We start from the raw sequence: 22300 nt of genomic DNA on the forward strand, positions 1-22300 counted from the left end.
GAACCAGGGAACATTGCATTCACATGGGAGATGTACTGGTCAGCCAAACAGACCACCTGGACGTTCATAGAATGGTAACTCTTCCTGTTTCTGTACACCTGCTCATCGTCTTTTGGGGGGACTAAGGCTACATGGGTCCCATCAATGGCACCAATTATGTTGGGAATATGTCCAAGGGCATAAAAATCACCCTTCACAGTGGGCAAATCAGCCTCCTCAGGGAATATAATGTAACTCCGCATGTGTTTCGTCAGGGCAGACAACACTCTAGACAAAACCTTAGAAAACATTGGCTGAGACATTCCAGATGACATGACCACTGTTGTCTGGAATGAGCCACTTGCAAGAAAATGGAGGACTGACAGCACCTGCACCAGAGGGGGAATTCCTGTGGGTTGGCGGATGGGGGACATCAGGGCTGGCTCCAGCTGGGCACACAGTTCATGGATAGTGGCACGGTCAAGTCGGTATCGTAGTATGATGTGGCGTTCTTCCATTGTCGACAGGTCCACCAGCGGTCGGTACACGCGAGGATTCATCCTTCTCCTCGCAAATCCCAGCGGACGGTGCCTAGGAAGGACAACATGGAGCACAGAGTCAAGATAATCACTGGTACGTTCACCACTGCTTGCATGGCACACGGTTATCTAGGTATTGAAAGGCGTGTATGTGTGGCAATGCCAGGCCTAGGCCTGTGTGTCGCAGTAGAAATTATGCCATGTGGGCCCTTGAAATGGCAGCTGCCTGACCTGTGAAGTGGGACAATGGGATGTGAGGTCACTGCGCTGGCGGAGCACACCGTGGCGGTAGGCGGTCGAAGACCGCTATACGGAGCCGCATTGGATAACATTGAAGCCTATGGGTTTCAGGAGCCAATGACGATGTGCGCCGGCGGTCGCGTTACGCACCGCCGCGGGCGTGTCCGCCATTTTCCTTCTGCTTAATCACTCGAGACCTGATCATCCACAGGAGAGGACCTATACTGCAAGTGCTGCTGTGAACTCGGTCTGGAAGTGACAATGGCTGCTGCGACTGGGGAAAGGGCCCCTGCCTTCACGTCTGAAGAGTTGGAGAAGCTCGTGGATGGGGTCCTCCCCCAGTATGCGTTACTCTACGGTCCTCCAGACCAACAGGTGAGTACACCGGGTGCACATGCAATGGGCGATGCCTGTGTGGAGTGGGGTGGATGTAAGTTGGTGGGGTGGGGGGCGAATGAGGAGTGCAACTCACGACAGATGAGAGCATGTGCTATATTGCAAGGTTGGGGAGGGGGGGGCAATCACATCTAACATGCAGTAAGTTGATTAATGTTTCCTTCCCACCCTGTACATGTCACATAGGTCAGCGCCCATCAGAAAGTCGAGATTTGGCGTGCCATCGCCAAGGAAGTCCGGGCCCTGGGGGTCCACGTTAGACGGGGCACCCACTGCCGCAAGAGGTGGGAGGACATCCGCCGCGGAACCAGGAAGACCGCCGAGTCACTGCTGGGGATGGCCTCCCAACCTAGGAGGGGTGCCAGTCGTACCCTGACCCCCCTGATGTCCCGGATCCTGGCGGTGGCCTACCCTGATTTGGATGGGCGCTTGAGAGCATCACAGCAGACACAAGGGGGTGAGTATCAGCACATTCAGCTATCTTTCTGCGCAGTGGAGGCGTCTGGGTGGGGCAGGAGGGTTGGGGGTGACATTAGGCCAGGGCGCTTTCTGTAGTGTAGTCCTCCCCCTTAGGCATGGCCCTGTGCTCCCGGCCCCCACCTCCGTAGGGTGACAAGTCCAGCTATTGATGGTCCAGCCTCACACATGTGCGCGTTTGTCGTCTCCTGACCTGTTGTCCGAGTCAGAAGTACTGAGTAGTGTGCCCCGAATGCGCGGCTTAGTGCATGCGGCTCCTGTGTCTGTCCTCTCCGCCAACGGTGTTGACATTGCATGCACTCAACCAGGTCTTCTCTTTCTCCCCCCACCCTTCTTCTTCATCTTCTTGTGCATGTGTGCATTAGCATCATCAGGCGGAGGAGATTTGGCATCGGAGCACAAGGGAGCTGCAAGCCACAAGGCCCCGGTGGGCACAGGAACAGACACCGAGGGCCCAAGTGAGCCGGAGGGCGAGGGGAGCACCACGACGGGGACCGGTGGTGAGAGCAGCGACAGTGACACGTCCTCGGATGGGAGCTCCCTAGCGGTGGCGGCAACATCCGGGCCCCCCGCCTCTACAGGTACAGCCGCCACCCAGCGCACCAGCCCCGCCCTCCCAGCAGCCCCTCAGCCTACGCTCCGTGCCCGCTCACCCAGGAAGGCGGGCGTCTCCTTCGCCCCAGGCACCTCAGCCCCTGCCCCTGTTACCCCTGCTGCCCTCAGTGAGGAGGTCATTGATCTCCTCAGGACACTCATTGTTGGGCAGACTACCCTTTTGAATGCCATCCAGGGGGTAGAAAGGGAGGTGCATCAGAGCAATGCCTACCTGGAGGGCATTCATTCGGGTCAGGCTGCCCATCAACGATCGTTCAATGCTCTGGCCTCAGCACTGACGGCAGCCATTGTCCCTGTTTCCAGCCTCCCTCTTCTGACTGCCTCCACCCTGTCTCTGTCTCCTGTTCCTCAGCCTATCCCATCCACACCATCTGACCAGCCTGCACACACCTCAACACCCAAGGGCAGCTCATCCAGACACAAGCACCCCAGATCCCACAAACACTCACCCAAGCAACACATAGATGCAGACATCCCAACAGTCACTACCACCCCTGTGTCCCCCTCCTCCTCGTCTCCCTCCTCCCTCCCTGTGACGTCGACACTCACACCTGCATGCACACCAACATCAGCCAGTGCTTCCATCACCACCACACCCTCCTGTACAGTCCGCACGCGTGCAGTCACCACCCCCACTGCCATTTACACGTCCCCTGTGTCCTCTCCCACTGTGTCTGTCACCACCCCTTCCAAGACACACAAACGCAGGCAGACACCCACCCAACAGACATCCACCTCACAACAGCCTACAGCACCTGCACCTTCACCCAATGACAGCACACCTGACTCTCCTACAACCACATCCTCTTCCTCCACTTCCATCTCCACTTCTCCTACCTTTTACCTTGGCCCTAAAAAAGTTTTCCTGGCTAATCTTGACCTCTTCCCCTCCGATGACCTACCCCCTCCATCTGCAAAGAGTCCCAAGAGCACCACAGCCACCACCAGCCCAACTTCGGGTGTCACTGTTGTGCATGGGTTCTGGAGTCCACCCTTTGCCAGCAGTGACACCTCCATCAGCAGCAAGGACACATCCAGCCCCCCCCGGCAAGAGGACCAGGAAACACAAGGGCCGCCGTGCGAAGACTGACACGGCTGCCCCCAAGGAGCAGAGTTCGCCCACTTCACCAGCAACAACGTCTAGGGGAGGCAAGGGCCCGAGAGCCCCATCTAAGGAGCGTAAGGGCAGCAGGGCGGAGACGTCAGCCAGCAGGAGCGCGGAGCAGGTGGGCCCCACATGCCACATCCCAGCTGTAAAGGAGGACACCAAAGGGCCCAGGACTCCGTCACCGAAGGGCCCAGGAACATCACGGTCGGAGGGCGTCTGAGCACGGAGTCCAGGCCAGGTCTGGCTCCCTTGAACCTACTGGATGTGCACTGCTGAACAGGGCCCGCCGTGCAGAAGAGCACCGCTGAACAGGGCCCGCCGTGCAGAAGAGCACCGCTGAACAGGGCCCGCCGTGAAGATAGGCACCGCTGAACAGGGCCCGCCGTGAAGATAGGCACCGCTGAACAGGGCCCGCCGTGCAGAAGAGCACCGCTGAACAGGGCCCGCCGTGCAGAAGAGCACCGCTGAACAGGGCCCGCCGTGAAGATAGGCACAGCTGAACAGGACCCGCCGTGCAGAAGAGCACCGCTGAACAGGGCCCGCCGTGAAGATAGGCACCGCTGAACAGGGCCCGCCGTGAAGATAGGCACCGCTGAACAGGGCCCGCCGTGCAGAAGAGCACCGCTGAACAGGGCCCGCCGTGCAGAAGAGCACCGCTGAACAGGGCCCGCCGTGCAGAAGAGCACCGCTCCGCTGGGCCCCGCCGTCTCAAGCACCGCTCCGCTGGGCCCCTTCATCTCAAGCACCGCTCCGCTGGGCCCCTTCATCTCAAGCACCACTCCGCTGGGCCCTTCCTGTCAAGCACCGCTCCGCTGGGCCCCGCCGTCTCAAGCACCGCTCCGCTGGGCCCCGCCGTCTCAAGCACCGCTCCGCTGGGCCCCGCCGTCTCAGGCACCGCTCCGCTGGGCCCTTCATCTCAAGCACCACTCCGCTGGGCCCTTCCAGTCAAGCACCGCTCCGCTGGGCCCTTCCAGTCAAGCACCGGTCCGCTGGGCCCCGCCGTCTCAAGCACCGGTCCGCTGGGCCCCGCCGTCTCAAGCACCGGTCCGCTGGGCCCCGCCGTCTCAAGCACCGCTCCGCTGGGCCTTTCCTGTCAAGCACCGCTCCGCTGGGCCCCGCCGTCTCAAGCACCGCTCCGCTGGGCCCCTTCATCTCAAGCACCGCTCCGCTGGGCCCTTCCTGTCAAGCACCGCTCCACTGGGCCCCGCCGTCTCAAGCATCGCTCCGCTGGGCCCTTCCAGTCAAGCACCGCTCCGCTGGGCCCCGCCGTCTCAAGCACCGGTCCGCTGGGCCCCGCCGTCTCAAGCACCGCTCCGCTGGGCCCTTCCTGTCAAGCACCGCTCCGCTGGGCCCCGCCGTCTCAAGCACCGCTCCGCTGGGCCCCTTCATCTCAAGCACCGCTCCGCTGGGCCCCTTCATCTCAAGCACCGCTCCGCTGGGCCCTTCCTGTCAAGCACCGCTCCGCTGGGCCCCGCCGTCTCAAGCACCGCTCCGCTGGGCCCCGCCGTCTCAAGCACCGCTCCGCTGGGAACTTCATCTCAAGCACCGCTCCGCTGGGCCCCGCCGTCTCAAGCACCGCTCCGCTGGGCCCCGACGTCTCAAGCACCGCTCCGCTGGGCCCCTTCATCTCAAGCACCGCTCCGCTGGGCCCTTCCTGTCAAGCACCGCTCCGCTGGGCCCTGCCGTCTCAAGCACCGCTCCGCTGGGCCCTTCCTGTCAAGCACCGCTCCGCTGGGCCCCGCCGTCTCAAGCACCGCTCCGCTGGGCCCCTTCATCTCAAGCACTGTTTATGGTTCACTGTGCCCACCATGCCTCCTCCTCGACCAGTGGAGACTGTTATCCACTTGAGAGACTGTGGCTTTGCACTCCCCAGGATGGCACAGTGGGCAAGCCACCCACTGTAGAGACTTGAGAGACTGTGGCTTTGCACTCCCCAGGATGGTACAGTGGGCAACCCACCCACTGTAGAGACTTGAGAGACTGTGGCTTTGCACTCCCCAGGATGGCAGAGTGGGCAACCCACCCACTGTAGAGACTTGAGAGACTGTGGCTTTGCACTCCCCAGGATGGCACAGTGGGCATGGTGGCCCCTTCGTGGATCTGGCGTCGTGGAATCATGTGGCTGTGGTGCCCCCCCCCTTCCCTTCCCCCTGAGGTGCCTGTAGTATTTTCATCAGATGCCCCTGCAGTGTACTCTCCAAAGGACTCAGGTCTCCTGTGTGGGCTTTGCCCTTGTGTCGCTACACTGTAGCCCACGGACTGTTCCATTTGACTTTGATGTAGTGGACTAATTGCCTCAGTTCTCCATGGCAGTGTGTATAGTATTATTTTGTTATGGATATTTTGCATAGTTGCCGATACATATCAGAGTCTATTTTTTATATAAAATTTTGGTTCACAATTTAATTATGTCTTTGCATTTTTCAGGGGGGTTTGGGTGGTGTCACTGTGCATTGTTGCTCTGCATTGGTGTGTACATAGTTTGGGGGGGTGGGGGTCGCATATGTGTGTGCCCGTAACCTTTCCTCCTCCCCCCTCCCGTGTGTTGTAGGTGCAGTACTCACCGTTGTCGTCTGCGCCGGAGTTCGTACTCGTGGTAGATGAGCAGGTAGACGAGTGCAGGTAGGATGTTTAATTCGGGTTCCATGCTGTCCTCCGTACTCGTGGAGTGTGTTTTGGTGAGCGTTTTCCCGTCCGTAGTCTGTTTCCGCCGTGTTTTTATCGGCGGGGCTCCCGCCCCGGAAAAGGTGGTGGATTGGTGAGTTGTAATACTGTGGGCGGTACATTGTCTGCCGCCTGCCTGTTGGCGGTGACCGCCGCGCTGTTTGTCTGTACCGCGGTGGCGGTCGGAGTGTTAATGTGGCGGGCTGTGTTGGCGGTTGCCGCCAGGGTCAGAATTCCATTTTTTGGACCGCTGGCCTGTTGGCGGGTTGGCCGCCGCTTTATCACCGTCCGCCAGGGTTAGAATCACCCCCTATATGCCCTAAATAGTTCACACTACTCTTCCTCAGCTCGCATTTTTCCTTCTTCACAGTTAACCCATGATTCTCAATTCTCTCTAACACCTTCACAATTAACTCATCATGCTCTTCTGTAGATCTCCCAACTATTATAATATCATCCTGGAAGCACAAGACATTTTTCATTCCCCCAAAAATGTTGTGCATGATACGTTGAAACACAGCAGATGCGGATGCTAGTCCATAAGGCATTCTACAGTAACGATAGGCACCTAGGGGTGTTACAAACGAGGTCAATGGACGTGAATCTGGATGTAAGTCAACTTGGTGGTAGGCTGCCGACATGTCCAAAACACTAAATACTTTGCCACCCCCCATCATGCTTAACATCTCTGTGATGTTCGGTAAAGGTTGCCGATCAACCCAAATATTCTTATTCAAGTCTCTTAAGTCTATGCATAAACAAATTTTATTCCCATCCTTGGGTACTACGACGATCGGTACCAACCACTCTGACGATTCTATAGGTTCGATTATCTTTTCCTGCAATAGTCTATCAATTTCCTGCTGAAGAGGTCCTCTCATCATGTACGGTATTGATCTTACTTTGTGAACAACTGGAACAGCGTTTTTAAAAAAAATTATTCGGTGCGTACATTTTTTCAATTTTCCTAGTTTTTCTGTAAAAACTTTTGATAACCTTTCCATTAATTTCTCACCCCATTCCTCTTCTGTTCCTTGCATTCCCATGTACTCTACATTTGAATCACCCACACTATGACAGGTTCAATTGCATTGGGGTTCAGAATGATATTTAAATCTTTTTGATGTCTCCATCCTAATAAATTTGATCCTTCATGAGTCACATATTCCTTCCCATGTACACCATTCCCTTTGAAGATAATGTCCATCCATTTCATTCCCACAATGTCAATTCTTTTACCACCATACCCAACCGCTTTCACATCAGCAGTCTGCAAGTCTTCAATTTTTTCTCCCAAGGTTCCTTCATAAACATCTCTAGATATTAAGGTATACAAACTTCCAGAATCAGCTAGCATCCTTACATCTTTAGTTTTAAGTGTCACATCACATTGAGGTTTCTTCAATAGACATAGACTTTCTTGCTTCAGATTCGTACAGCTTTCTGATTTAGCATCTTGCAAATTGTCTTCCGATATGCTGTTGATGGTTAGGACAATTTCTTCTTCATGTTCCCCTTGTATACTGTCAATCGATTTAACACTTATTCCACACTTTTCCTTTTGACCTACATACTTTGGCCAGATGACCACGTCTACCACACGTTCTGCACGTCAAAGTACGCACAGAATATACGGGACTTGAAGCAATGTGACCTGGACACCCACACCTATAGCATAATATATTGGAATTCTTTTTTTCTCCTGTCTTAGTACTCTTGTCATGTTTCATTGTCTTAAGTTGTTCTACTTCTACTGTGTTCTCCTTAGTTGATTCTCTCATGTGTGTTTTAAATTCGATTCCTTTCATCCAAGCCTCAGTGTGTTCCATGCTTCTTGCAATTTGTACTGACTCCTCTAACGAAGGGTCTATAGATAATAGTCTTTCTTTTACTTTTTTATTATTAGCGCATCGCACTATTTGGTCACGAATGAGAGAATCAGTAAAATCCTGGAAGTTACATGTTACTGCTAGCCCTCTTAGTGAGGCTACATAAGTCATTACGTCTTCATCTAAGCCTTGAACACGCGAAAAAAACTATATTCTCCTTCCTTCAGTACCCAAATGATGCAGTAATATCGCTTGTTTTCTAAGAGGATTGTATTTGTCTCCTCCAATTGCCAATAAGTAAGTAGAGAAAATATTTTTCCACCTATTCCATGGAATGGATGGTTCGCCCGGTAATGGTAGAAAGGAAGGTGGAGCAGAAATACTTTGTTCAGCCATACCTGTTTAAGATAAAACAACAAACTACCAAAATTTACTAAAATAACAATTCAAAATAACTAAGTAAAATAATTAATTAAAATAACAATTTAAAATAAAGATTTGCTCTTTCTATAGTTCTTCTTATTAGTCTTTCTATTCATTTCATTGAAATTATCTTCTCCAGTCCTTTCTCTGTTTCCACGCTTGCCTCCAAGCCACAGAGCTGCTTTTACGATACGCTTCTATAAGGTAAGCAACGTTTTCTTTAAACTTCCAGTTTATTACTTTTTTTTGTTTGTTTGTTTTTTCGTTGTTTAATCACGGTGTTAGGTGTTAGTTAGGTCATGGCGCGCGCGTGTTGCTGCGCGTGTTGATTCTTTTAATTGAAGAGTTCTGCGCATGCTGAATCGTGCGCGAGAGACACTGCAAACCGTCTCTATCGTGCACGTTGTATTCGTTTAAATCTGCAACTTTGCACGAGCCATCTCGCGCGTTATATTGCCATATAACAGTTAGTTTCCGAGACAAAAATAAAACGTTGGCTGTGCTTATCTAGGTTAACGTAGGGAATCCAAAAAAAACCAGTCTTAATAATCATTATTATATAAATCAGCACAGCAACAAGAATACGAAGTACATTACTCTGAAGTAATATAAAATGAAAACAGATCAATTATTTCGTATTCTCCAGTAATCTCCCGTAGTTGAAGAATTAAGCTTTTAAATACACATCAAAGTAATCAGAACTCACGATTCTGTGCACTTCCTTAATGAAGTTTGTGCTTCCTTGGTGTGCTCTGTAAATTTCCCTCTTTCATGGGTCCTTCACCAGATTGCTGGGCCAGGGGTTGGAGGTTATCATTTCTTCTTATTTCTCTGCCCCTTGCACAGAGTCCCTCGTCGCCAAAGTATGTATGAATCCCACGCAGATGAAAGGAGATAGGGGGTCATTCCTACCCTGGGATGGAGGAAGCACCGCCAACAGGCTGGCGGTGCTTCTGGGGCTGTTCTGACCGCGGCGGTAAAGCCGCGGTCAGAAAAGGGAAGCCGGCGGTTTCCCGCCGGCTTCCCGCTGCCCCTGTGAATCCTCCACGGCGGCGCTGCAAGCAGCGCCGCCATGGGGATTCCGATCCCCTTCCCGCCAGCCTGGTTCTGGCGGTTTTCACCGCCAGAACCTGGCTGGCGGGAACGGGTGTCGTGGGGCCCCTGGCGGCCCCTGCAGTGCCCATGCTACTGGCATGGGCACTGCAGGGGCCCCCTAACAGGGCCCCACATTGATTTTCAGTGTCTGCTTGGCAGACACTGAAAATCCCGACGGGTGCAACTGCACCCGTCGCACACCAGCAACTCCGCCGGCTCCATTCGGAGCCGGCTTCCTCGTTGCTGGTGCTTTCCCGCTGGGCGGGCGGGCGGCCTTTTGGCGGTCGCCCAGCGGGAAAGACAGAATGACCGCCGCGGTCTTTTGACCGCGGTACGGTCTTCTGGCGGTTCCCGCCAAAGTAGGAATGACCGCCATAGTCTTTTATTGATAATTCTCTAAATCAGGTTGTAACGATAAACCTCCAGCAAGAGCTCCTCTTCCATCCAGCTTCCAACTCCAACTCCCCATCACCATTCCAGAACTACTACAAACCCCTTTAAGCCATCCTAGAAGAGGTCTGGGTCACTTGCTTCACTTATCCGCTACAAATCAATGCAAGTATTACTCACCACCACTTTAGATGTTTACAGAAGTATTCTAATATATGTGGAATCTAAAACAGTTATTTGGGTTGCACTAATTATTTATGAACTTCAGCTCAAGCTGCTAATTATCGTGGTGTCATCAGAGTTAATGTCATATGACATCAATTTCTGGGAAGAATCTGGTATCACATAATGTCACTTCCTGTGATGTGATTAAGTTGAAAGGGTGTGTGATGTCACTTCCGCTACACCTGGCATTTTGGTGAATCGACATCAACGGTGTGTTTAAGCAGACTTAAAGCATTGCACATGTTTTCTACAGATTTTTCCTCACATCTCAAAGGCCAATACAAGATTTCTGTGAATCTAGAAATTCAGATAAAATACTGAATACTGAAGCTGAAAGGACATGGGCCTCATTACGAGTCTAGCGGTCCATCAACCGCCATAGTAGCGGTGGCAGTCTGACCGCCGTTGGGATGGTGGTCGGACTGCCAGATCAGGAGTCATGCGGGCCTATGGAGCAATAACGGCCATGGTCCCACCGGCACCACCAGGCAGCACGGACCACCGCGGTCAGAAGACAGCATAAACAGGCTGGCGGAGCCTGTGTTGCCACTGGACACAATACGAAGTTGCACACTGCCAATGTGACCATGGCGGTCCAACCACCATGTATCAGCAGGCAGAAATGGGGACTTTAAAGGGAGACCCTCACCTGCAGGCAGCCTCACACGTCCGCTGCCGCCATGGAACCCATCATGCATGTCCTGCAATTGTTGTTGATCATTGATGGAGCACAAAATCTGCACTGCCGTCGGTGCAACCGACCGTAAGAACACACACCTACCTGTGTCATTACACTCAACAACAGATCGTTGCCCCACCTTCCACAACATATGGGGGTCACGCTATGGCCACCAAGTACACGTCTCATTGTATACACAATGGAAATCATACATAAAGATGAACACATTCACAGTCATTGTACACCCAATTTGGGCTACTCACTCACACTGCACTGCAGCACTACACAAAAACACACAATCACTCATCTCAGGCAAAGGGAGAGTGAAGGCTACACAACATTGTCTCACACACCACCAACAACACACCAACATCACACATACAAATACAATGCATATACTCACATTCCTCACAGGCCATAGACTGTCGTCAAATACAACATACATATGTATGGATGTGTCATGGAACACAACCAACACTACCATTAAACAGCCCTGCAATGGACACACACATCACCCACATCACAGCACAATAGACGGACAATGGAATGCACAATAGACAGAGAGACAAATAGACAAAGCACTATGCTAACAATAACTGCACAATAGGGATGGGGCATCAGGAGCACTCAAGGAAGAAGGCTGCACTGGGACATATATCACTTTGCACCCCCCCCCTATAAATAACATTTTCACATGAAGGGCCGTACATGTGTCTGAGGGACAAACAGTACTAGACCAAAATGACATGTCCATCTGCACAATGTGGAAGTGAAAGTCAACAAAGCACATACAACTTCAACTGCATGGGACATACATCAACAAGAACTAGCTGCAAGGGACACACAGCTAAATGGACACATGCACAGTCAAATGTAAATAAAGCTAGCACAATTGAACACACGCCATGACTGTACAAACAAAACTCAAGCTGACACACATTAGCTGAATCCATAACCCTTATCAGGGGGACAAGTTTAACACCGTACATACTCACATTGGACAACACAAGATGAAATACTTATCATAACAAACAGTACACAATGCGATGACACCACCGTTGCATTTACACCCACACATCAATACATTCAACATATACCTTTTTCTTGGGGGACACCAGCAGTGCCCACAAAGTCAGATACTGCAAACAACAGCAAATGGATAAACAAGCAGCCTGAAGCACACACATCTGTAAGCTCACAAAACAAGTTACTCAGGAACAACATAAAGGTAGAAAAGGAATTGCAGGACAAATGTATACTCCAAAAAAGAATTGTTTAGGTTTATTAACTTGATGGAGTTGAAAGTCCAAGGCCATTGGCCAGTCCATGTAAAGGCCAACAATAGCACAGTCTTCTGCCAAAACTTGACTCCCAACTGCCAGGGAACCTCCACAGGAAGGGGCATCAAGGGTGCAGGCAGGCACCTCAGGGATCATCCTTGGGGGGAGGGGTTGTATTTGGGATTGGTGGGTTGGACTTGGGCTCGGGAGGGGTGGTCTTGTTTTTGAGAGGGGTGGGCTTCTTCTTGGGGGGTATGGGTGCTTGCAGGGGGGACAGGGAAGGCCTTGGAGTGGAAGGGAGGGGCTAGATGACGTGGGGGGTCCACTTAGGTTTGGAACATGGTGGAGGGAACAAGGGAAAGATCAAGGTCATTCAGAAAAAACATTCTTAGAGACACAGGGACGGTATTCAGAAGGAGGTCGGGATTTGGAGGTCGAGGGAGTGGTTGTCTGCTGTGTTGGTGTGGATGTCATGGGTGCGTGCTTCTGTGAGGTATGTGTGTGTTTGGTGGGTGTCTGTTGGGTGGATGAGTGCGTTTGTGTGTCTTGGGGGCTGGGAGGTGGAGATGATGGTGGGTGGAGTAGTGGATGAGTGTGTGTCTGTTGGGGTGGTGACTGTGGGTATGGTGAATGTGGTGGATGTCTGTGTGTCTGTTGTTGTGGTGTCTATGGTTGTGGTGCTTGTGGTAGATGTCTGGGGTGTGCTGGGACGGTGACTGTGGGTATGATGAGTGTGGTGAGTGTGTCAGTGAGTGCTGGTGTGCTGCCTGTGGGTATGCTGGATGTTGTGTGTTTGATAGTGAGGGTGGTGGGGTGTCTAGGGAAGTTGTGACTGTTGTTGTTTGCTTGTGTTTTTTGGTGTGTTTTGTGGTGCTTGTGTTTGTGTGTGCTCCTCTAGTGTGTTGATGTGGATGCACGTGGATCTGTCTGTGTGGTTTGGGTAGGTAAGAGAAGGAGGATTTGGATTCGGGAAGAGGGAGGTGGAGGTAGGACGGAAGGTGGGGGGATGACTGGCTGCCATCACTGTGGAGGCCAGAGCCTGAAAAGATCTCTGTAGGCCAGCCATTGCACCATAAATGCCTTCCAGGAATGCATTTGTATGTTGTAGATGAGTTGCCAATCCCTGGATGGTATTCACAATGGCTGAATGACCCACAGAGATCATTCTCAGGAGGCCAATAGCATCCTCACTGAGGGCAGCAGGGGTAACAAGGGCTGGGGCAGAAGTGCCTGCGGCAAAGGAGATGCCCACCCTCTTGGGTGAGCGGGCACAGCCACCTTGGTGGGGAGCAATAGGGAGGGCGGTGATAGAATGGGGGTGGCGAACAAGGATGGTACAGGGGAATGCTCCTATGGGTCTTTCACCACTAAGGATTGTCCACTGGAGGAATAATCTGATGATGATGTTGATGTCACGGTCTTCCCCATGGGACTCCCCTCGCTATCCAGGCCTTTGGGTCCCTCTGTGTTGGTGGTGTCATGACCAGAGATCCCATGGCCAGATGCTTCCGTACTCGACTGTGCCCTGTCTCCTTTACTTGCCGGTGCTGCAAACACAAACAGAAATACGGTTATCACATGTCCATTATCACACTTGAACAACAGCTCTGATTAGTATACAATACCACGATGTCAAGTAGGTCCCAGCAACAAACTCCATCTAAGTGGCCCATACATGTGCCATACCATATGCATGCATGCCATCTGAACTGTCAACAGATTCCCACAGGAAAATCAGGATCACAGACAACTACAATTCCATGGCAGAATTTGTGTAATCACAATGACCATGCAATTATTAGGAGACACCATCAGCTCAAAGCTTTGCCCCATGGAGAAGACCACATTCACCTGTTGGCATACAATAGTAGGCTAATGCAAAATGCATTTCTACAGATCCCATACAAGGTCATGCACACATCTATTTGTCACATACATAAAGACCCAACAATGAGAATGGATGATACCAAATCATGTCATGTTGATGGCAGTAGTACAATATTCTGGAGAAGGTGACCTGGAAATATCGGTCACAATGGAAACATATCAACAATGTACACTTCACCAAGTGACATTTGTCCCAATGGAGTCATGGAGGTAATATTGATGTTGCTCAGACAGGCCACACATGTGGCATGTAAATAGACACTGTACACATCATGTGCAATATGTTAGAGAGATGTCCCAAATTTCACAACACAATGAATCAGCAAGCACCAGGCTAATCACCATTTAGGTCTGGTACAACTTACTATGACATACTCTGAATGCATCAGCAGAAGCCATGTTGGAGAGGCCCTGAGATTTGCAAGTACTTGATGAAGGCACTCAACATGTTGCCCAATTTGAAGCTAAATCACTCTCCACATTTTGGTCATGCAAACCCAGATGTCTGTCTGTGGATAAATGCCTGTACCCAAATACATGTGATTTCTATATAACTGCAAGTCACTCCATGATGCATAGCATCAGTCAGGACACAAACCTTACCCATTACAGATGTGCAGTGCACTTTTCCACCTGCTGCCACATCAAGGACATTGATATGCACATTGTGGCTCTAAACTCTAGGCCTACCTGTCATGTCCCTCATTGCTACTGCAGTTGTACATGCCAAATTACATGCTATGACGGGTGACGGTATGTGTGAGCCAATAAACCATGGTGACACACTCCTGTATGTGACACAACTTGAAATGTAGCCTAATTTTAAATGTCCTAGTCCACAGTGTGCCATGCACATATTTGTGAGGGAATACAGACATCATCCTATCAACATAGGTAGACCATGCATGAAATTGCAGCTCACAATTGTTTACTACAGAGAAAGGGATACATGCTGACATGTAGGCACAAGGAATTTTGGCAAAAGTGATGACACATAAATTATAACAGTCAACATTCCCTACTCACCAAGGGAAAGTAGTGATTGATCGCTGCATCCAAAGAACAATGTAAGCCCTGTCACATGTATGTTGGACACTTCCACATTACAGACTGCAGTCAGGCACCAGCACCCATCATACACTGAAGGAAACTAGCTTCTGGGTGGCAGATGCCTGAATACACATTTATCCAGACACCTGTCAGAGGACAGCGTTCCATCACCGTCTTACATTTGGCCTGGAACATTGAGGAGTAGTGGTTTGTTGCATATAAATTACACCCACTACAACAACAAACAGTACTTGATTGATCATTGTAAACAGATCTATGTCGGCCCTGCAGAGCAAGTGGTTTCTGGATTCCACCTAGTTGTGATCTAGGCCCCTGGAACAATAGTGAAGGCACATCAGTATAGAACACATGACATGGCTGCAAACACAATCACACTGTGTGACACATGGCTCATCCCTAATCATCAGGGGGAACTGTCAGAACCTGACTCAACCACTTGGCAATGGGACAGGCAGGAATATGCCCTGTACTCACCTCCTGGTGGTTGCTGTGCTGCCTCAAACGCCCATCAAGCTTTGGATAGCAGATAGGCCAACGCCAGAATGCGGTCCATTGGGGGGTCATGGTCTGATGGGTACCCCACCCACTTTGGGGGGACAGCCCCACCTGGGCCACCCCAATCTTCTGGGTCCAGCGTTTCAGGTCCTCCCATCTTTTTCTGCAGTGAGCACTCCGTCGGCTGTGGAACACCAGAGTCCGCACCTTCTTGACGATGGCTCTCCATATTCCCTTCTTATAATGGGTGTTGATCTGCATGGATGCAAAAGACAAATCAAGAGATCATGTTCACAAGTCTCATCACATATGGTTGAGTCACATGCATGTCAGTAATATCTAGCTAGAACTTTCCTATTTGTCAATACTCCCCAAGTGTGACACATAGAAGCCAATAAGTATAGGGCCATGACAACAGACTTCCCAATCTGCAGACCAACACACCACCCTGCTTAGGCCCTACAATGGCATGAATGGACCAACACATTCACACTCTGTGAGAATGACTTTCTACATACAGTCCCTATAGGCTACTGCCAGAGTGCAAACTCAAACATCACACATGGGTAACAACGAAGGGACAGGCATGGTGGGTACAGAAAGTGTCTACCCTGTCCATTTGTGGACATGTGCCCTAACAAATGCAGACTCACGCTACTTTAGGGAGTGTGGTTCTGTGTTATGTACCTGTACCACAGAACACGCTTTTGGACATATGTGTCCATCCTACAGAGATGGCATCCAACAAATAAAGGCATGCATTGTACAGTTCCTGCTATGTGACCAAGCTAGTGAGTCACATATCATGGACCCCAGGAATCAACACAATGTTTGCACTGTGGGAATGTCATTTCTGCAATAAGCCTGCACAGGACAAATATGACCTCTGTGAAGGTGACAACAGGGCTGTGGGAGTAAGGGATCTGTCATGAGTCAAAGGCACACATTGACAATGATGCTCACCTCTTGACCCATTCCTAATCTAACTCTGGGCATTCTGGGCAGGATATTACACCAAAGCCTCATATTGCCCCCATGACAGGATCTGCTTGGGTACAGGGAGTGGGCACTGTGCCACAGTCTTATAGCCACAGTGACTCCACCCCAGCCTAGACTAGGACCCATACTGGGAGAATATGTGACAGGACCTGGTCTCCGCAGGTGAGCAGACAGAACCGACATGACACTACATTCCCATCACTTCCATGCATGACAGTGCATCATGTAGCCAACATCAAATTGGCATGTGGTGTGGGTGGCAAGCTGAAGGGCAGAGAGAGTTTTGATAAGCCTTCCAAACAACAGTCTAGCAAGGACAAATGTGTGAAGAAATCTCTGTGGCAACATACACATTGCTCACATTACTCACACCTGACTTATACAACATGGATACTCAGTTCATGCTGTCATGCACATACATGTTGTCTGACATATACAACAATCATGAGGCAAGAGATGGCAGTAATGTCTCCTCAACTAGTTCTGTGCATCCAACACAAGGAGAATCTAGGAACCCAAAATTCCACACAACGCAATGTGAATGAACTCAACATGTGGCACTGGCCACCAATACCTGCATGTTGACCTTCCCATTGATGCCACACAGACTGCACTTATAGGTACATAAGTGGTCAACCTGGCACACATGGTCACATTGTAGCTTGTGAGGAGGGAAAGGATGGTGCAGAGAAAACTGTACACATGAGGTACTTACCTGTTCTTCTGTTGCACCATAGAGATGTTCATACAGGGTTAGGAACTCATCCACTAGCCTCTCCAGTTGCTCTGGAGAGAAGGCAGTGGCCCTAACGCCTGCTGGACATGGCATGATTGTTCCCAGAGGCGGTAAACAGCAGCTCAGTAGTGGAGGTCTTGCAGGTAGCGGTGTCAGGATTCAAGTGAGTGATTCTGCAGAACATGGCGGTCACGGCTGCCATGTACGTGGTCGTCACCGCCAGTGGACACATCCATTGGCCCGCCACCGCCACTGGTAACAACGCTAGCCTACGGCTGCGTTAGCTGTGGTTACAACTGCCTACCACCATGACGACTTACGCCGGCGGTCGTGTGTGGTTCCTAATGTCCAGTGGGGTAGGTCAGGGAGCTGCCATTTTAGAGGCTGGTATTGGACTTCAAAAACTGAGTCACACCTCAGAAAATGTTGTTTTGAGCTCACAAACATGATTGTACTGTCTTGTCATATAGGTCCTACTACTCAAACGCCATTTTAGTATGTTGCAGGGCACAGATAGCATTTTACAGTGGGGCAAGGTCTACCCTCATCAAAGGTCATTTATACGGTCAGGATGTCTAGTCACATTTTGAGGGGCATTTGCGATGCACATATTTGAGTTTGGTCCAGTTACATTTAGTGGACACGTGTAGCAAACCATGCGGGTCATAAGTGACACTATTATTAGAAGCTGTGATGTGTACTGGTTGCAATGTCTATCCCTTCTAAAATGACTTGTCACATGTTATCATTGACAAGCTGGGGACACAATGACCAATGTTAGATCTAATTTCTTGTCATATATAGGTACCCAGGGAGAGGGAGGATGTGTTAACCACATGTTTACCATCCACTGCTGATCTTCAGACCATTGAAGAATGACACATCATACACCTATATCATCTGAATGGGCAAACAATAGAGAACTTATGTAATCAGTTGGAGCCAGACCTGATGCCAGCTATTAGTTATCCAACCAGCATACCACCCATTGTACTAGTCAGGTCAGTCTAACACTTCCTAGCCACAGGGTCCTTATAACATACAGTGGCCCTCTCAGCTGGTATTCCCCATCCAATGTTCTGTCTGGTTTTGAAGGTTGTCCTCTCAGCATCGTAAAACACCTGGACAGCTACATACCATTTCCCATATGTGAAGATTTTGCCATTGTAAAGGCTGACTTTTATGGTTTCGCATGCTTCTCACATGTGGTAGGGGCTATTGATGGCACACATGTTGGCTTGGTCCCACCACCTGCCAATGAACAAGTCTATCGCAACAGAAAGAACTTCCATTCCATCAACGTGCAAGTTGTCTGTTTGGAGGATTTATACATTTCACAGGTCTGTGCCCATTATCCAGGTTCAGTCCATGATTCATTCATATTGTAGAACAGCACTATCCCCCAGCTGTTGTCACAACTGTACCCAGAGAGGGCCTGGCTGGTTGTCAAGTCACATCTGTCCTGTTTGTGTGTGCAAACAGGAGACTCTATATATTTAAACCATCCTTGGTTGTTGACACCACTAAGGAATCCGACTATGCCAGGGGAAGTCCACTTCAATGAAGTCCGTGGAAAAACAAGGTGGATAGTGGAGTGGGCTTTTGGATTCTTTCTCTACTTACCTGGAAAAGTGTGTCAGGTCACTGTGGCATGCTGCATACTCCGCAACATTGCCTTGCGGAGGAATATCCTGTACTTCTCAGAGGAGGGGTAGCCTGCTGTGCCACTGGGTGAGCCTCCTGAAATGCCAAGTGAGGATGATAGTGGTGAAGAGGAAGTAGCTGACTTGCAGAATTGATTTGCAGGAAAATCTCATCAATAACTACTTTTCTTGAGTGTGAGTATGTCAAGTGATGTAATGACTGTGACTGTACAAAGAACTGTAGTTGTTAGAATGTGTGGAGTAGAGTATTTTGGCAAACACTGGGGCGCTTCAAGGGTTAGCCTTTGACATAGTTCCACCTTGATGTATCTACAATGTTTGTGTCAGTCTCATTGCAATGTAATTACCTTTCCAGATGCTTGCCATATGAACTGTTAAATACAAATTTTTCAAGCCTATACTCCTTGTTTTGTTTTTTGTCCAGGTGCCTTCCTTATAACATCCTCATGTGGGCATTTCAGAGCTTTGACATTGGCAGGCATCTGATGCTGTTTCGACATAGGAATTGGACATGGACTGTTCCAGGTAATGTAGGTCACAGATTTGGGGTGTATGAGACCTGTGTCAAGACAGCTTGAACAGTGTTTGGGTGGAAGGTCAGAAGTGCAATTTGGACTTGTTTAGTGTGCTGTAGTGGGCCGATTGCATCATGTGTGTGATCATGTGGCCATGAAATAGGTTGTCATCAAGAGCGAGCAAGGCATTCACCCTTCACACAGGGTAAACACTATTCTTGTTTGACCTGTATGTAACTGTAGATGTGTTTCATCATTGGAGGCCACAGTGCCTGTGCCACAACAGTGAAAAATGTTTATGCCATTCCACCATAGGCGAGGTCATTGGATCATGATGTGCCTGTGATCAGGGACTGTTGTACTGCCTGTGTATGTGATGCTGAATTGCTATAGTGTGGTATGTGATAAGGCTCAAGCTGGTGTCACCATCCACTTTTCTATTTGCCTATTCTACAGGACAATGCCTGACAAGGCCCTTACTTCCATGGTTTGAGGGGCTGTACCTCGGTGGGTGTACCTTGACACAATTTGAGTCACCCATTCTTGGCTATGACAAGCCAGACATTTCAACAGCCTATGTGCTGGACAGTGGAATAACATATTTGGTGTGACCAGATACTTGTACCAATGTGTGTGTGTTGGTTGTAATACTTTGCAGGACCCTGCGCCTGTAACACATCCTTTCTTGCACTAGTAACTTGTATCTTCATCATTTGCTTCACATGGTCTTTCATCTCTACATGGCAAAATGTGAAACAGAAGCAAGCAGACACAAACTTTGTGAGAGGCAGTATTTATAGTAAATTTGTGCATAGAATAAAAATAAGGGACATGACGAAATAGAAAAGTGAAAGGTTCAGTCATGGTTGATGAAACTGTTGTAGTAGATGCCACAATTGGAAATGGAAGGTGGTTGAGGAACAGTCAAAAGAGTGAACATGTGGCACACAAATGAAGTCATTTGGGAAGAGGTCACTTGCTGGCAATGGTAGGTGTCTTGCCATCCGTACCTCCCAGACCCTTCACTGGACGTCCCTGCTTGTGTGGGGGGTGATCTGCTACTACAGAGGCAGGGGTGTCTGAGGTGGGTTCTTCCGCTAGTAGGGCCTCCCTTCCAGTGGCTGGCACCGTTGTTGAGGTGCCAGGTATATACATGCCAAAGGAAGGGGGTAGAGTCTTGCTGTTGAGCCCTGCTCAGGGTGGTATTGATGTCCCTCAGCACCCCTTTTAGGGATGCTATCTTAGTGTTGTGGGACTCCCACTGTTCACCCACTTCCTGTATGAATTTTCTCTGCAGCTGCTTCATTTCACGAAGTTCAGTTAGTACCTGGCAATTACGCCTTGAGACTCCTGATAGACCCTCAAGACGTGGCTGAAGGTGTCCTAGCCAGACAAATCACTAGTTGCCTCACCCCACTAGGCCACTACATCCCTCCCACACACCCTACCCCCACGGGCCTGTGCCCTTGCCACAGGGTACCCTCTCCCACTGGTTCCTTGGCCATCATTGTCAGAGATGTTGTGGTGCGACTCAGGATCCAGGGCTAGGGGGCACAAGATGGTTGTTAGTATTCAAAGGGCACAGGTTGGGGGGTGCATGGTTGCCCATGATGTTGAGGCAACCGGGTTGGGAGGTAATATGGTGGCCACAGTGAGACTCACTGGTGGAGTCTGACCAGGTTGCCCAGATGGGTCAGAACTGTCCTCCACAGTCAGATGTCCAGGAGTATCGTCATCATTGAGGTCTTCTTCCTGAGGGTAGTGGCAATCTCTTCAGTGGCCTCTGTGTGGCCAGTGGCGGCATGACCTGTTGATGTGAAAGAAACAATGTTACTGGTTGTATTGTGGCACCTACCTTCAATCATTTTCAGTGACATTTCACAGAGACCTTGTACATAGTTGTTTAGCAGGTAATCCTATTGTGACATGTACACATGGTAATGGTTGTTTTGACATGACATTTGTGGAGCATGCCAGCTCTCCTTCTTTGTCACATCTGGAGAGATGTGCATATCTTTGTCCCTTGGGGGATGGCCTGAGTGTATCAGCTTGCACCAGTGCAGGCCAAACAGTGGCAAGGAAAGCTAGGTTTTTGGCCATTTTGAGAACTAGTTGAATGTGATAGAGGCAGACCAAAGAGTTTGTAGTATATGTGACCGTAGTCATCATGTGGTTATTGCAGTGTTAATGTGTGTGCTGCCAATACCAATCAGTTTATGCCTCTTGAGGCTTTTGGGATCATTGTTTAGCACACTGGGTAAGCTGTCCTACCTGCCCTCAAAGTTTCATCTTGGGTAGTAGGTCAAGATGGAGCTAGGTAGCCAGACACATCTCAGAGTTGGGCATGATCTGTATGCTGCTCACTCCCAGGGGAGTGAACTTCAAATGTGACTTAGCAGGCAAGGGTATTTGATCAAGTGACCACTGGTGTTTTTTTTTTATATTTGGAGAAACAGTGCCTCCTGGGAGTCAGACTTGCAAACAATGGTATTTGAGGAAGAGAACACTGGACTAGTGGTTGGATTCACAGACACAAGGCCTTCCAGGCCTTAGCAGTGCTGTCAGTCCCTATAGTACACACACTATACAAATGTGAACTCCAAGGTGAGTACACTCCATTTGAGAGATTACCAAAAGGTTATTTGAAGAAGAGATGACTGTGCTGGTGTTTGAAGTTACAGAAAAAAGTGCCTGCTGGGAGTTGTAGTCCTGTCAGTCCCTGCACTACACACACTGTACACATGTGAAGCTCCCCAAGTGAATACACTTCATTTGAGACTTGCCAAACAAAGGTATTTGCAGCAGTGGACACTAGGCTGGTGATTGGAGTAACAGTAACAATGCCTCCTTGGACTCTCAGTCCTGTCACCCCTGTACTTCGCACTCCAAATGTAAAAATAAACCCCAGGTGGGTGCACTTCAATTGGGAGTTCACCTGCAGGAGTATTTGGAGGAGGGAGCAATGGGCTGGTGAGTGGAGTAAAGGTAAATTAG

The sequence above is a fragment of the Pleurodeles waltl genome, chromosome 1_1 (genome assembly GCF_031143425.1).
Source record: "Pleurodeles waltl isolate 20211129_DDA chromosome 1_1, aPleWal1.hap1.20221129, whole genome shotgun sequence".
In the NCBI taxonomy this organism is placed as follows: Eukaryota; Metazoa; Chordata; class Amphibia; order Caudata; family Salamandridae; genus Pleurodeles; species Pleurodeles waltl.